This window comes from Pinus tabuliformis, chromosome 5_1, assembly GCF_031772625.1.
Source record: "Pinus tabuliformis cultivar Carrire ecotype Pingquan chromosome 5_1, CPIR1, whole genome shotgun sequence".
Classification (NCBI taxonomy): domain Eukaryota; kingdom Viridiplantae; phylum Streptophyta; class Pinopsida; order Pinales; family Pinaceae; genus Pinus; species Pinus tabuliformis.
This window is the reverse complement of record NC_142305.1, coordinates 915659966-915674360: the sequence shown is the minus strand read 5'-3', so window position 1 is coordinate 915674360 and position 14395 is coordinate 915659966.

The window sequence follows — 14395 nt, the reverse complement described above, 5'->3', positions numbered from 1 at the left end:
CGGTGACTACAGATTTAGCTCTAAAATCCCGAACAGCTACAGTCAATTTATCAGAAAGAATGGTGGCCCAATCCATGATAAAACTATTAACAGCTGCTTCCATTAGGGGAACCATTTCTATATCGAAATTGGCAGAATCATGCAATCCCCATAACCTACACATCATAATTCCCGCATAGCAATAGGGAGAAGCCAAGGAATCGACGGAGTACTTACCCGAGCTTTCGTGCTTGTGTTTGGCCGGGTTCTGCCTCCAATCCCGAATGGGCTCAGATGGTACTTCATTTTCAGCTGCAAACTTCTCCACGAAGTCTTTGTTGTAGATTTTCTCTGGCTCAGGCAAATGATACATTTCCCTTAGGTGCTCTGGCTTGAACGACCTGAAAATCTGTCCGTCTCTTGTGTGGAACGTTCTGTCAATGATTGGAATTTCGCCAATTGCCCATCGCACTACATCAGTGTAGGGAAGGACTTGTTCTCTGGCGGCTATTCTTTGAAGAAAGGAATCGGCCAACTCTTTGAGAGTTGCATCGGACTTTTTGAGTGGGTCCGCAGTAGCCACTGTCCCTGAAACTTTTGGTTGCTCAGCTTCTAGTAAATTATATGTGCCCTGCCATGTAGTCTTGTTAAGACCAGTGCATGTAGTGTCTGAAACGAGGCCTTTCTTGCTATTTGCAGCAGCTTGACCTGCTACGGGTGTAACAGTAGAGCCCGTAGCCCTCTTGGATCTTTTTCCCATCATGCTTAAGCTTCTTTCAAAAGCCAAATCCTACACAATTGCAAGAGAAATCGTAACAACATAATAGCAATAACGCTTCACGGTGGGATAGATATATCATTTGAAGCGTGCCAAGATTAATTTTCAAAAGTGGCTGCAGATCCAATCGTTAAGAGGATATTGCAGATGCATTAATGGTGATTTGAGGCCTGCTACTCATTAAATGTGATGATTACACCGTTATCCGGGTGAATGACTCACTTAAGCGTGCAAAAGATATTCTGGCGGTTAAACGCAGGTGTTCATTAATCGAAGGGGAAAAATCTTTTAAATACACACGCATTACCTTATCCCTTGCATTAACAACTTTTTGGGATTCGCGTTTTGTCAACCGGATATGAATTAAAGCTTTAAGTGATGGCTTTTAAGACTGCCGACCACCGATGAGCGATATCGCATCGCTTCGGGGAATAGGTGCTGCACAATTATCACCAAATGATCGTGCCGACAGCCGATAAGCGAACTCGCATCGGGCTAGCGCATGGAAATAGAAGTAGGTGCATATAAAATGGTTTGGGGTTACCGATTGCGATATCGCATCGCATCGGGGGTAGGAATCGGGTGCCTCACCGAAGTGCGTCGAATTCTGCCGACGGCCGATAGCGATATCGCATCGGGTCGGGGTTTAAATCATAAAGCGGTTTCACATGAGGTATCGCCGATAGCCGATCGCCGATATCGCGTCGCGTCGGGACATGAGTTATGAGCCGTTAGTGGTGTGCATGTAACATTGCCGATCGCCGATAGCGATATCGCATCGGCGGAGACCAAAATGACATTTGAATGCATCTCTCATTTTGTTGCGATATGCGATCTTGCGATCGCTTTATCGCAATAACAAAAGATTATTTATTATTTGAAACATTGATGTCCCAAAAAGGCTTAAATACATGAAAACTCGTTTGATTATCCGGCCTTTTTGAACATACAAGTATTGATGCCAAAATTTTAAAAGGGACCCATTCCATATGTTAATTTTTTGAAAAATAAGAATGATATGAAATGGGGGGTTGTTGTAGGGCACAACAATTGGCGATTCGCTGGAAGAACCAGTTATCTCTGAAAGTAATCCAAACACTTAAGCTTTTCAAAACTAGAAACTCAACCAGAAGGGAAAAACTTCTAATTTAACTGGATATTTGCGCGTTCTGAACCAAGTGAATTCTGTTAACTTCTTTCCTTTTGGTTTCAAGAAAAATAAATACATTCTAAGTCTTTAAAATCGGCCTTTATTGGTTTATAATGATAAAACAAAAACTTTCCTAAATCAGCTTTTATAATTAACTCCTCTGTCATAGGTAGAGCCTCTGTTGCCAGAAAACGTTTATAGTCTCGACAGGGATACCTTTTAACCATAGTATTATTCACTTTTCCATTCACATAAGAGTGTGGTTAACAGAATGAGTCTAAAACATGTTCCCATATTTTATTTATCATCTGTTTTTTTTTTTTTTTTTGTCATTGATAAGATAAAAGCCATTGTCCTGGTTTGGTGGCCAACTGTTGACAATGCCACTCACTGGTAATAATTTAACTGAACAAGCCGGCTCGTGATGAGACCTCTTGTCTTGAAATTTCAAGCCATTACCCTGTTATGATAGGCAGTATTGGTAATGTCAGTCAAACTACTTTCCTATGAACATGGTAAGCAGGCTTGTAATAAGACCTCTTATCTTTAATCTTCTATATTTTAGAATTACACTCTGAGTAACCATAAACTTTAGTGAATGGAGTGAACAATTTTCTCCTTAAGAGCAAATGGATGACAGGTGAAGAGTTGAAGATGCTGAAAACGGGTTAGTTTTTATCTTATAATGAATAACCTTTGGAGACCATTTTTTGAAAACCGAGAATGATTTACAGAACTTTAACCTTTCGAGAAGAGTCTTCAAAACGTTAGGTGGTGATTTCAGAACAAACATATATCTAGTTCCCTAGAAATTATTCCTTTTGGTTGAGGGTTCTACTATCTAAAAGCAAATATTTTTATTATTTTGTGAGACAGCTTTTTCAAACCAAGCCAAAGGTCAATGGAGATACTCTACAATTTTATTTCCTATGATTCTAGAAACTACACAAATCTACAAAGAGGAGAAGGGATCACCTTCTCAATTGAAGAATTTCTTCAAGACTAGGCCATTAACAGGGAGAGAATCTCTCACCCCTGATAAGTCTTTCAATAAAAAGGTCGAATGGCCTATCTTTTCACAGATCTGAAATGGTCCAAGCCACATTTTCTGAAATTTGGTATGCTTACCCTTATCTTCATGGGCCCTGTCCCATTTGAGAACTAAGTCACCAACTTGGAAGTGTTTGGAATCGGATGAGGTTAAGTCAAAGGATGCTTTGATCATTTGTTGATGTTTGGCGTGGGTGATTCTGGCTTTCTCCCTTTCTTCTTCTAATTTGAGAATTTGGTCATGTCTAAATTGAACAGAGGAAGAAGGAGTCTCTTCGATGTACTGTACTAGGGCTAAAGAGGGTAGAACAAGATTGGTAGGCAATACTGCTTCTTTTCCATATACTAGATTAAATGGGGAGGAACTTATAGAAGCCTTTTGCGTAACCCTATCAGCCCATAATGCAAACACTAGAGATTTGTGCCAGTTTCTATGATTCTGTTCAACAGTTCGCTTAATGATTTTGATGAGATTCTTATTAGTGGATTCTGCTAAACCATTTCCCTGAGGATAATAATTAGCAGAATATTTCAGTTTAAACCCCCTCTTAATAGCAAAATCATATATAGCATTTCCTGAGAAATAGGAAGCATTATCAAATACGAGAGCGTTTGGGACACCAAACCTGGTAATGATGAATTGGTCTATGAACTCGATGATTGCTTCTGAATTTGCTGCCTTCAAAGGAATAGCCTCTACCCATTTGGTAAAATAATCGGTAGCGGTGAGGATATACCTGTGTTGTTTGGAAGATGGTGGAGTTATCTCTCCAATGATATCTAATCCCCATTGTTCAAATGGCTGTTCAATGTTGACAGGTTGCAAAGGGAAAGCTGATTTCCGTTGTCTTCCACTAGCAGTTTGGCAATTGAAGCATTTTCTTACGTATTCATGAGCATCTCTAAACAGAGTAGGCCAATAATATCCAGCATGAATAACTTTGTGGGTTGTTGTGTCCGCCCCAAAATGTCCTCCCGCTGGCCCATCATGTAGCTCCTGTAAAACTTTTTGAGCTTCAGGTCTCTCAAGACATCTTAACAGGATAGAATCATAATTTTGTCTAAAAAGCACATCATCAATGAGAGTGAAATTCTTCGCTTTTAACCTAATGGCCCTTTTATTTTTGTAAGATAAATTTGGAGGAGCATAACCATTCTTCAAATAAAATATTAAATCTGCATATTGAGATTCGGAATCAGTGACACTTATCTGATTGATTGATTGAGTTTGATTCATGTTGCTTGATTCAGGAATGTTTGATGCTCCTGCCAATATCCTGCAAAAACCTTGGCCCCTAACAATCTTTGTTGGCTTTATTTCTAGGTCATATTCTTGAAGTGCTGTGACCCAATTGGCTCTTCTTTCACCCAGTTCTTTTTGAATTAATAGTTGCCTTACCGCTGGGAAAGGGACTATTACTTTCGTGTGAGTTTTCAAAAGAAAGGGCCTGTAATGTTTAACTGCTTTGAACACAGCAAAGGCTTGTTTCTCCACATCGGAATAATTTAGTTCAGCACCCTGAAGATTTGAGCTAAAAAATGAAATGGGTGCTTCCAAGTTGTGAGCATTTGGCTACGTGAGAACTGCAGCATAGGATACATCGGACACAACGGTATACAATGTAAAATGACTAGAAAAATTGGGAGTATTCAAGGCTGGGGCATTGATTATTGATTGCTTGATAACATCAAAAGCTTGCTTTTCTTCTAATCCCAACTTGAAGACTGAATTCTTCTTGATCATTGTCTGAAGTGGTAATACAATTTGAGAGAAATCTGGAACAAATCGTTTGACAAAATTAATCTGACCCAAGAATGACTGCATTGATTTTTTATTGTGTGGGAAAGGGATTTCAGAAATTTCCTTAATCCTATCAGGATCAATATAGATGCCATCTTTGGATACTATAAAGCCTAAGAGTTTTCCTTGATCAAGAGCGAAGAAAGACTTCTTTGGGTTTAGAGAAATACCATATCTTTTGCATCGCTGAAAGATTTGATTTAAGTCATGCAAATGATTATATCTCTTTTTAGAATATACAGTAATATCGTCTAGGTAGATGACTACTGATCGATTAATTAACCCTTTGAAAGCTATATCCATGGCTCTCTGGAATGTCGCTCCTGCATTTATGAGTCCAAAAGGCATTTTCTGATATGCGTAAGTTCCCCATTTTGTTCTGAATGTGGTTTTAAGTTGGTCCTCAGGATGAACCAAAACTTGGTTATATCCGGAGAATCCATCAAGAAAGGACATCAATTCAGAACCTGCTACTGATTGAAGAATTTGCTCCATAGTAGGTAACGGGAAATTATCTTTCAAGCTCGCTTTATTCAGGTTCCTGAAATCGGTACAGATTCGAATGTCGCCATTCTTCTTCCTGACTGGCACCATATTAGAGACCCAATTTGAATGTCGGACCGGAAAGATAATTTTGGCTTTCAAAAGCTTATTAAGCTCCGACTTTATCTGGCCCTCCAAATTTGGATGTATTTTTCTTAATTTTTGCTGAATTGGTTTCTGATCAGGAAGCATAGGGATGGTATGCTGGATAATAGATGTATCATACGTCTTTAGGTCATCATATTTCCAAGCAAAGACCTGTTTGTTTTTTCTCAATAGTTTAATAAATGCTTCCTTTTCTTCTTGGGAAAGTCCTATTCCTAAGTTGATGTTTTGAGGAGCATCTTCTGTGCCTAGATTTATTAATTCAAACCTAAGGGTAGAACTTTGAAGTTTTGCATTAATTACAGGTTTAAACCTGTCCTTGATATCATAAAGGTCTTCAAGCTTCACCACGGGTTTGGGAATTGAATTTTCTTGAGGCGCTTGTTTCATCTGTAGATCGTGATCATCTTCCTCAATGACTTGATTGTCATAGGATTTTTCCGAAGTTAGAAACTGCAAGATATCTTCGTCATGGTTAAATACTCTCCAATTAGTGACATTGTCAGGAATTGAAGGCCTAAAAAGTAATTCTACAGAAAATCTATCAAGGCTGTAGTCTTCGGAAGGTAGAAGCTTAGAAGCTACATTGGCTAGTAGGTCGGCTGCTGAATTTTGTGACCTAGGAATGGAAGAAATGTTGAAGGCTGAAAAGTGTGAGGTAAGATCCTGCACTAACGATTGATAATGCTTAAGGTGAGTCGAAAGGCAATGAATTGCATTTCTGACTTGTTTAACAATGATTTCCGAATCACCGAACACCTTTAGGTATCGCACTTCAAGGCCGATCGCTTTATATAAACCTTGGACCAAAGCTTCATATTCGGCTGTGTTATTAGTACACTCAAATTCTAACCTACAAGACAGCATTGTCTTTTCTCCTTGCGGGCTAACCAAAATGCAACCTGCTCCTGAGCCTTCACTGGACTTAGAGCCATCAAAATATAAAGAACAAAATAAAGAAGTATTAACAAAAATATCTACATTTTTCTCAGCATCATTAAAACATCTGGACTTATCTGTTTGTGAAAAATTTTCAATTTGAGATGTAAAATGATTAACTGAAAAAGGAGATGGTTGGGCAACAAAGTTGCCAAAGAATGATTCGGACGAATAGTTCCCCAAAATATTGTTGTTGAATGCCACAGGTTGGTTTTCTTGCTCAAATTCAGTAACTGTGTGGGTCATATGCTTCTCCCGATCGATCCTTATTTGATTCGGCTTTCCCTTGTAAGGAAGCCACATATGTGACCAATCTATGGAAATATATCCATGCAGTTTTTCGGACCAATCTCTGCTTAAAATTAAACCATAAAATTCAGGTATGTCGGCAATTAAGATGTCAATCCTCTGAACAATTCTGGGGTCGGCTGACAACCTAATGGTTATAGAATTAATTTCTCCCACAACCTGCACCTTAGTCCTATCCAACTGTACAATATGAATGGCAGAATTCTGGGGTTCAATGTTCAGCTTAGAGCAAACTGAAGCTGGCATTATATTAGATGAGGCCCCTGAATCAATTAAGCAGTTGTGCAGGTTTCTATTATAAATCTCATAAGTCAGCAGGAAGGGTGGAGTGTGAGAATTTGATTTATCTCCGATTAAAACTGAATCGGTAATTTCAACCATACCTGCAGGAGGCTGGCCTGAATCGTTGGCAGCTCTTGCACTGGGAAGGGGAGTAGAGGGAACAGCATTTAATTCTTTGAGGAGTAGCTTTTGTTGATGTTTCAGTTTACTAAGTTCAAACATGGTTATATTTGCCTTAGTCTTCTTCATGTCATCAACAATGTTATATTCCATTGAATCGGATACCACTAGAGTCTTGGATGTTGAAGGAGAACTAGAAGTTGAAGGCTGGTTTTGAGGAACTACTACAGGCGACTTTTTTGGGGGAACTTTTTCCTTTGCTGTAGTAGCGCCTGCGCTTCTCTTCTTTGAAGTTGCCTGGGCGGGTTCAGGAGTGCTTTTACTTCTTTTAGTTACCGGAAAGGCTTCTTCTTCATTCTCCATATCAGAGTTTGGAAGTATAAAATCCCACATTCTGTGGCATTCAGCTACTTCTTCTTCATCATCGGTCTGTGAAGGTGTTTCCTCTTCCTCTTCTTCTTGGTCTGAATCAGCGTTAGATATAACATTGGGCGGCTTAGATTCAGTTTTCTTAAAAGTTCTGAATGGTCTTTTGTTTGAAGTTTCGGCCACCTGCTTTTTTATCTCAACCATTTCGTTAGACAATGTTTTAAGGACCTTTTGTAAACCTTCCATGTCATACGGGTCCTTCGGGGTTTTCTTCTTGGAATCTTCTTTAAACGAGACTTTTTTAGCTTTTCTATCCTCTAGAGCAGCTTTCTTTTCAAGAGCATTGATGCGCTTTTCAATAGCAAGTGCCTCTCTCATGTTTTCAGCTAAGGTAGGTTTGCCAGCCCTGTCTACAAAAATGGCTATGTTGGCAGGTAGGGCAGTGATATACCATTCGCTTCGGATTTGTTCACTTGGTTTAGAAGCGGTAGGGATTTTATTTAGTAGTTTATTAAATCTGGCATTAAACTCCTTTATTGGTTCCCTGTGCTCTATTCTTAGGTTGGAGAGGTCATTTATTAAAGTTGCTAAGGACCTGTCATCTCCATATTTGGTGAGAAACTGCTCTTGGCACGTGTTCCAACTGGTAATTGAACCAGAAGGTAAGGAAAAATACCAGGATCCTGCTGATCCTTGTAAAGTGTAAGGGAAAAGTCTTACAACAACATCTTGCTCTGTCACTCCTTTTAGGTTAACTGCTAACATAAAGTTGTTGATGTGTTCTTCAGCCTGGGTCCCATCATCTGGATTGAATTTAGGCAACCATTTTTCGGGAGCATCGGGTAGATCATGCAATGGTCCAGGCATGTTGACTGCTCCTGGCCTAGTCCATGGGTCTGCCATTATGATAGCAACAGTGGTTGGGACTACTGCTGGGATTCCAGATGTATGGGAAGGGATTAAAGATGAGGAGTGAATAGGTTGGGATATTGAGGCTTCTGATCCCTGGTGAACGACAATTTGCAATGGGGGAGTGGATGGTTGACCTCGCAGAGGAGAGAATGCAATGGAGGAAGTGGATGAAAGCCCTTCACTATCAGATCCTTCAGTAATTTTCTTTGCCCTTTTCCTTTTAGGTAAAGGAAACTTAGTGGGTTCAATACCGAGTTTTTCGCTCTGAAGTCTGGTGAGAGGGTGAGTGAGGTTGAACTGCGAAGTCGCACTACTTTCTGATACCTCAGATTTCTGTGGTGAAATCGAGAAGCTCTGAAGTTTATGGATTAGAGACTGAACTTCAGGTGATTCAAGACTTAATTGTTCTGTGGTATGATGGGTTTGAGCAGTGGTAGTTGATTCCTCTTCTTCTTGTTCGGGTACCAGCGAACCAGTATACAAATGGGAAGATCGAGGGGATTCAGAGGGAAAAGTACTCTTGGAATGGCTTATAGGTTTGGACTTATGTTCCATTCATAGCTGAGGCCCTCCTTCTAGCGCCAATTTTGTTGAGGCCTCGAAAATCGCTGCACAACAAAGGGGAAACCACCCGGTCCGAACCTTAGTACAGCTCCTTTTCTGTTTGGAATAGTGGCTCCGACTGGGGATAATGGGACCAGTTTCCCAATAATGAATGAAAGTGGGATGGACGAGTAACTTAAGAGGTATGATAGTGATAAGGGAACAGCTAAAACTATCAGCGAAATATATATTAACTATAATCTAATCCCGGGACTTATCAATCTTTCCAAGCGTAGCGTTTGATAATCTGTGCTTTAAGGCAGGCATATAGATGACTCTAACACTAAAGCATAGACGTTTAAACCATTTAAGATTGCTCTGCATAATTAGTTATGCAGAGCGATAATAGCGAATTACTACACATTGTCATTCATATCATTGCTCCATGCATGATTAAAAGAAAGGCATATCACAAAACATCCAATAGTGGAATGAAATGAAGATTTGCTGTTACAGCGCATACATGTATTCAACAATAGCAAAAGATAATAACACAGCAATTCATATAAAAGGAAAGAGGACAGATGCAGATAAAAGTACCATGTAAGCTGCTCAACAATCCATTATGTAAATCGCTATGTCGCAGTCCTTCCTTCAAACTAGAAAGCATTCCAAACAAGAGACAATAGTGCACAAATGCATAAAACAGCCTTCTCGTCAAATAAAGGACTATTGGTCGAGTTTCACAAAAGAATATAGGCTGAAGCACAGTAGTGCAAACTTCAGCCTTTAAGTCTATTACAAAATTTTACGACCCTTTCCAAAACAATGAAAGGGTCTATAAATACTAATATAATCTAAATATCTAAGAAAAACTGAAAGCTATTAAATTGGCATCAATAACTATTTCTCCATATTTCTTGGCGATCTGGCAGTCGGCAACAATGCTTCATTCGGTGGGCTCTTTGCCTTTAAACCTCAACTGACATATCGCCAGCATTGGCTCTACTTCCGGTGGAGTGTTGAGACGCGACGTGAGTTGGGCATCATATGTGGCATCCTGAAAGTCGGGGATTAGGCACTTGAGAGCATCCGTTAAACACTTAAGAGCCGACCTTTGAGTGTGCGGTTTGATTAGAAAGAGCCAATATGCGTCGGAGGTTAACGTTTTTACTCCAGCGATTAACTTTCTCTTTTCCTCCAGACCATGATAACTTGTTTGTTCAATCATGTTTGTCGTGGTTATGCTTCCAGGTGTACACTGAGAGATTATGTTGGCCCAATAGAGTGTATTATTGACCAAATCAATCATATTGTTGGCAATCATTTTACACCTTGAAGCTGCCCTTTCCGCTTTCATCATCTGAGTGTTCCATTCCGTGAAGAGTATGTCTTTGAATGGCTCATAGATCTTAGGCAAATTTGCTTCTTTTCCCTCATCAGTATCTTGCCAATCAAGATATGAGGTTATGGTTTCTTTGGTCTGATCTAGCTCATTTCTGGCTTTTTCAATTTGCTGACATACTGCTGTAGATACTTCACATAATGGCTCAGCCTCAGTTAGTTGTTGGCACAAGAGTCTAACCTGAGAGATTAATGCATTATTTATTCGAGCTGCCTCTGCTCTGAAATCTTCGACTTTCTTAGTGCCCTTGATATCTTCGAGCTGTGCTAATAGTCGAGCAATTTGCTCATCCTTTGACTTCGTCATTAGCTCGTTTGCTGCTCTCAATTGTGCCAATGCCTCTGTTAATTCTTTCTACTTCTGGATTGAGCTCTGATCAATCCTCTGTTTTTCAGTCTGCAGTTGCTGGGTTAATACATTGTTTTCTTGCTGTTGCGCCAACAACTGCTCTTCTACCTGTGCTGCTTTGTTTCGCGCCTCGGTTACTTCTGCTTGTAATGCACATATTTCCTGGTCCTTAGTCTTTAACAAAAGACTTACCTCTGATGCTTTATCAATATTCGCTGCAGAATAAGCTCCCGCATACTGCGATAGCTTGGTTAGATCGTCAGAGGGGTCCAATTCTTCCTTCCAGACTACATTCCCCGTAACTGTCTGCTCAGGAAAGATGGAAGGTCGATCAAGCCTTCGTCTCTTCCTTGAGCGCTTAACAACTGATTTGTGCCTAGGGCTGTAGAAAACGTCCAGGGGAGGAATATCTTCCACCTGGAGCACAATCTGATTGGAAGGGTCTTTGGTGATTACCTCGAGATCCTTTGAAGTGGGTGGGCCGCTGGTTCCGCTTAGAACCTGAGAAGAAGTGGTGTCTGGTGCGTCTTTGGAGCCTTCCTTTCCACTGATAATGGAATCGAATTGATTCCATTGTTTCAGCAATTCAGGATCTATGGAGGTCAGGGATTTACTCTTCTCCTTTTCTTGTTCCAACCTCTTTTGCTCCTCCAACTCTTTCTGTTGTTGTTCTTCTAACTCCTTTCTCTGTTTCTCTTCTTGCTCTCTTCTTTGCTTATCCGCTAATTCCTTTTTTTGCCTATCTGCCAGTTCTTTCCTTTGCTTTTCTTCTTCTTCCTTCTTCTGCTATTCCTCCATCTGCTTCTTCTTTCTCTGTTCTTGTTCCTTCTACTCTTTCTGCTGCTTATCCATTTGCTCCTTTCTCTGCTTCTCTGCCTGCTGCTTCTCTTGCCTTTCCTCCTGTTGTTTATTTTGTTCTTTATTTATAACAGGAGGTTGGCTTGTCTGTTTCTGACCGAGCTCGCTTGAGGAGGACGCTGAGGTTAATGACGATAAATCCAGAGGCAGAGTTTGCAACCTCTGCTCTCTAAGTTTATTGAACTCAGTTAAATTCTCATCATTGTATCTCATCTTGGCAAGCTGCTTGGTTTGGCTTATTGAATCGGCAGCTCTGAACAGGTCATCAAACTCATCCTCTTGATGGTCAATCTTAGTCAGTTTGGCCTGTTCTAGGGCATTGTAAGCAGTTTTATGTGGATCATAGAGTCTGGCTGGCATAGTGGGCAGGGATAAAGCTTGCATCTTTATAGCCTCCTTTTCTGCATGCTGAAGATTATGCAGAGTAAAAACACCCATCCTTAAGGGAAAAGAGGGCCAGCCCCTCTTCTTCTCTTTCTTGAGTGTTTGGGTTACACTCTCAGCCATAATTTGGTAGGATATTTCTCGGGCTAACAGTTTGTCTGGAACATATAGAGGGAGAACATGCGGTTTGGCTTGGCTTCCATAAACCCTAATATAGGTAAAGTGCTCTTCTCCAAACCATCCTGCTACAGCTGGTAAGTCAAAGGAAGCGAGATAGGAGATTTTTGGAATAGGCCGATCAAAAATGGAATAATGAATGGGAACCATAAAACCATTGCAAATTTGATACAAATGGTCCTTGTAAGAGGACTTCCACAATTTCCGATGATACAAATGAATGGGCGAAGGGTCTTGGGTGGTCCATCTCCAACCGAGGATGGGAAACTCAGAGTTAAAACACAATGTATCCATAATGTAGGCACTATAATAAAATGGGGGGATTTTCCTTTCGGTGACTACAGATTTAGCTCTAAAATCCCGAATAGCTACAATCAATTTATCAGAAAGAATGGTGGCCCAATCCATGATAAAACTATTAACAGCTGCTTCCATTAGGGGAACCATTTCTATATCGAAATTGGCAGAATCATGCAATCCCCATAACCTACACATCATAATTCCCGCATAGCAATAGGGAGAAGCCAAGGAATCGACGGAGTACTTACCCGAGCTTTCGTGCTTGTGTTTGGCCGGGTTCTGCCTCCAATCCCGAATGGGCTCAGATGGTACTTCATTTTCAGCTGCAAACTTCTCCACGAAGTCTTTGTTGTAGATTTTCTCTGGCTCAGGCAAATGATACATTTCCCTTAGGTGCTCTGGCTTGAACGACCCGAAAATCCGTCCGTCTCTTGTGTGGAACGTTCTGTCAATGATTGGAATTTCCTCAATTGCCCATCGCACTACATCAGTGTAGGGAAGGACTTGTTCTCTGGCGGCTATTCTGTGAAGAAAGGAATCAGCCAACTCTTTGAGAGTTGCATCGGACTTTTTGAGTGGGTCCGCAGTAGCCACTGTCCCTGAAACTTTTGGTTGCTCAGCTTCTAGTAAATTATATGTGCCCTGCCATGTAGTCTTGTTAAGACCAGTGCATGTAGTGTCTGAAACGAGGCCTTTCTTGCTATTTGCAGCAGCTTGACCTGCTACGGGTGTAACAGTAGAGCCCGTAGCCCTCTTGGATCTTTTTCCCATCATGCTTAAGCTTCTTTCAAAAGCCGAATCCTACACAATTGCAAGAGAAATCGTAACAACATAATAGCAATAACGCTTCACGGTGGGATAGATATATCATTTGAAGCGTGCCAAGATTAATTTTCAAAAGTGGCTGCGGATCCAATTGTTAAGAGGATATTGCAGATGCATTAATGGTGATTTGAGGCCTGCTACTCATTAAATGTGATGATTACACCGTTATCCGGGTGAATGACTCACTTAAGCGTGCAACAGATATTCTGGCGGTTAAACGCAGGTGTTCATTAATCGAAGGGGCAAAATCTTTTAAATACACACACATTACCTTATCCCTTGCATTAACGGCTTTTTGGGATTCACGTTTTGTCAACCGGATATGAATTAAAGCTTTAAGTGATGGCTTTTAAGACTGCCGACCACCGATGAGCGATATCGCATCGCTTCGGGGAATAGGTGCTGCACAATTATCACCAAATGATCGTGCCGACAGCCGATAAGCAAACTCGCATCGGGCTAGCGCATGGAAACAGAAGTAGGTGCATATAAAATGGTTTGGGGTTACCGATTGCGATATCGCATCGCATCGGGGGTAGGAATCGGGTGCCTCACCGAATTGCGTCGAATTCTGCCGACGGCCGATAGCGATATCACATCGGGTCGGGGTTTAAATCATAAAGCGGTTTCACATGAGGTATCGCCGATAGCCGATCGCCGATATCGCGTCGCGTCGGGACATGAGTTATGAGCCGTTAGTGGTGTGCATGTAACATTGCCGATCGCCGATAGCGATATCGCATCGGCGGAGACCAAAATGCCATTTGAATGCATCTCTCATGTTGTTGCGATATGCGATCTTGCGATCGCTTTATCGCAATAACAAAAGATTATTTATTATTTGAAACATTGATGTCCCAAAAAGGCTTAAATACATGAAAACTCGTTTGATTATCCGGCCTTTTTGAACATACAAGTATTGATGCCAAAATTTTAAAAGGGACCCATTCCATATGTTAATTTTTTGAAAAATAAGAATGATATGAAATGGGGGGTTGTTGTAGGGCACAACATAACCCTAGACCTAATGACTAAAATGACTGTTATGACCTAGAAACTGAAACAGGACTACAAATGACCTTTAAGATATGATTTTGACAAACCTGAGCCAACAGTGCAAAGCATGAGGGGAATGAATGACATAAGCCCTTCCGACAGATTTATTTCATGCTCCTAACGAAATGCAACTGATCAAACGAGATGGGACACCTAAACATG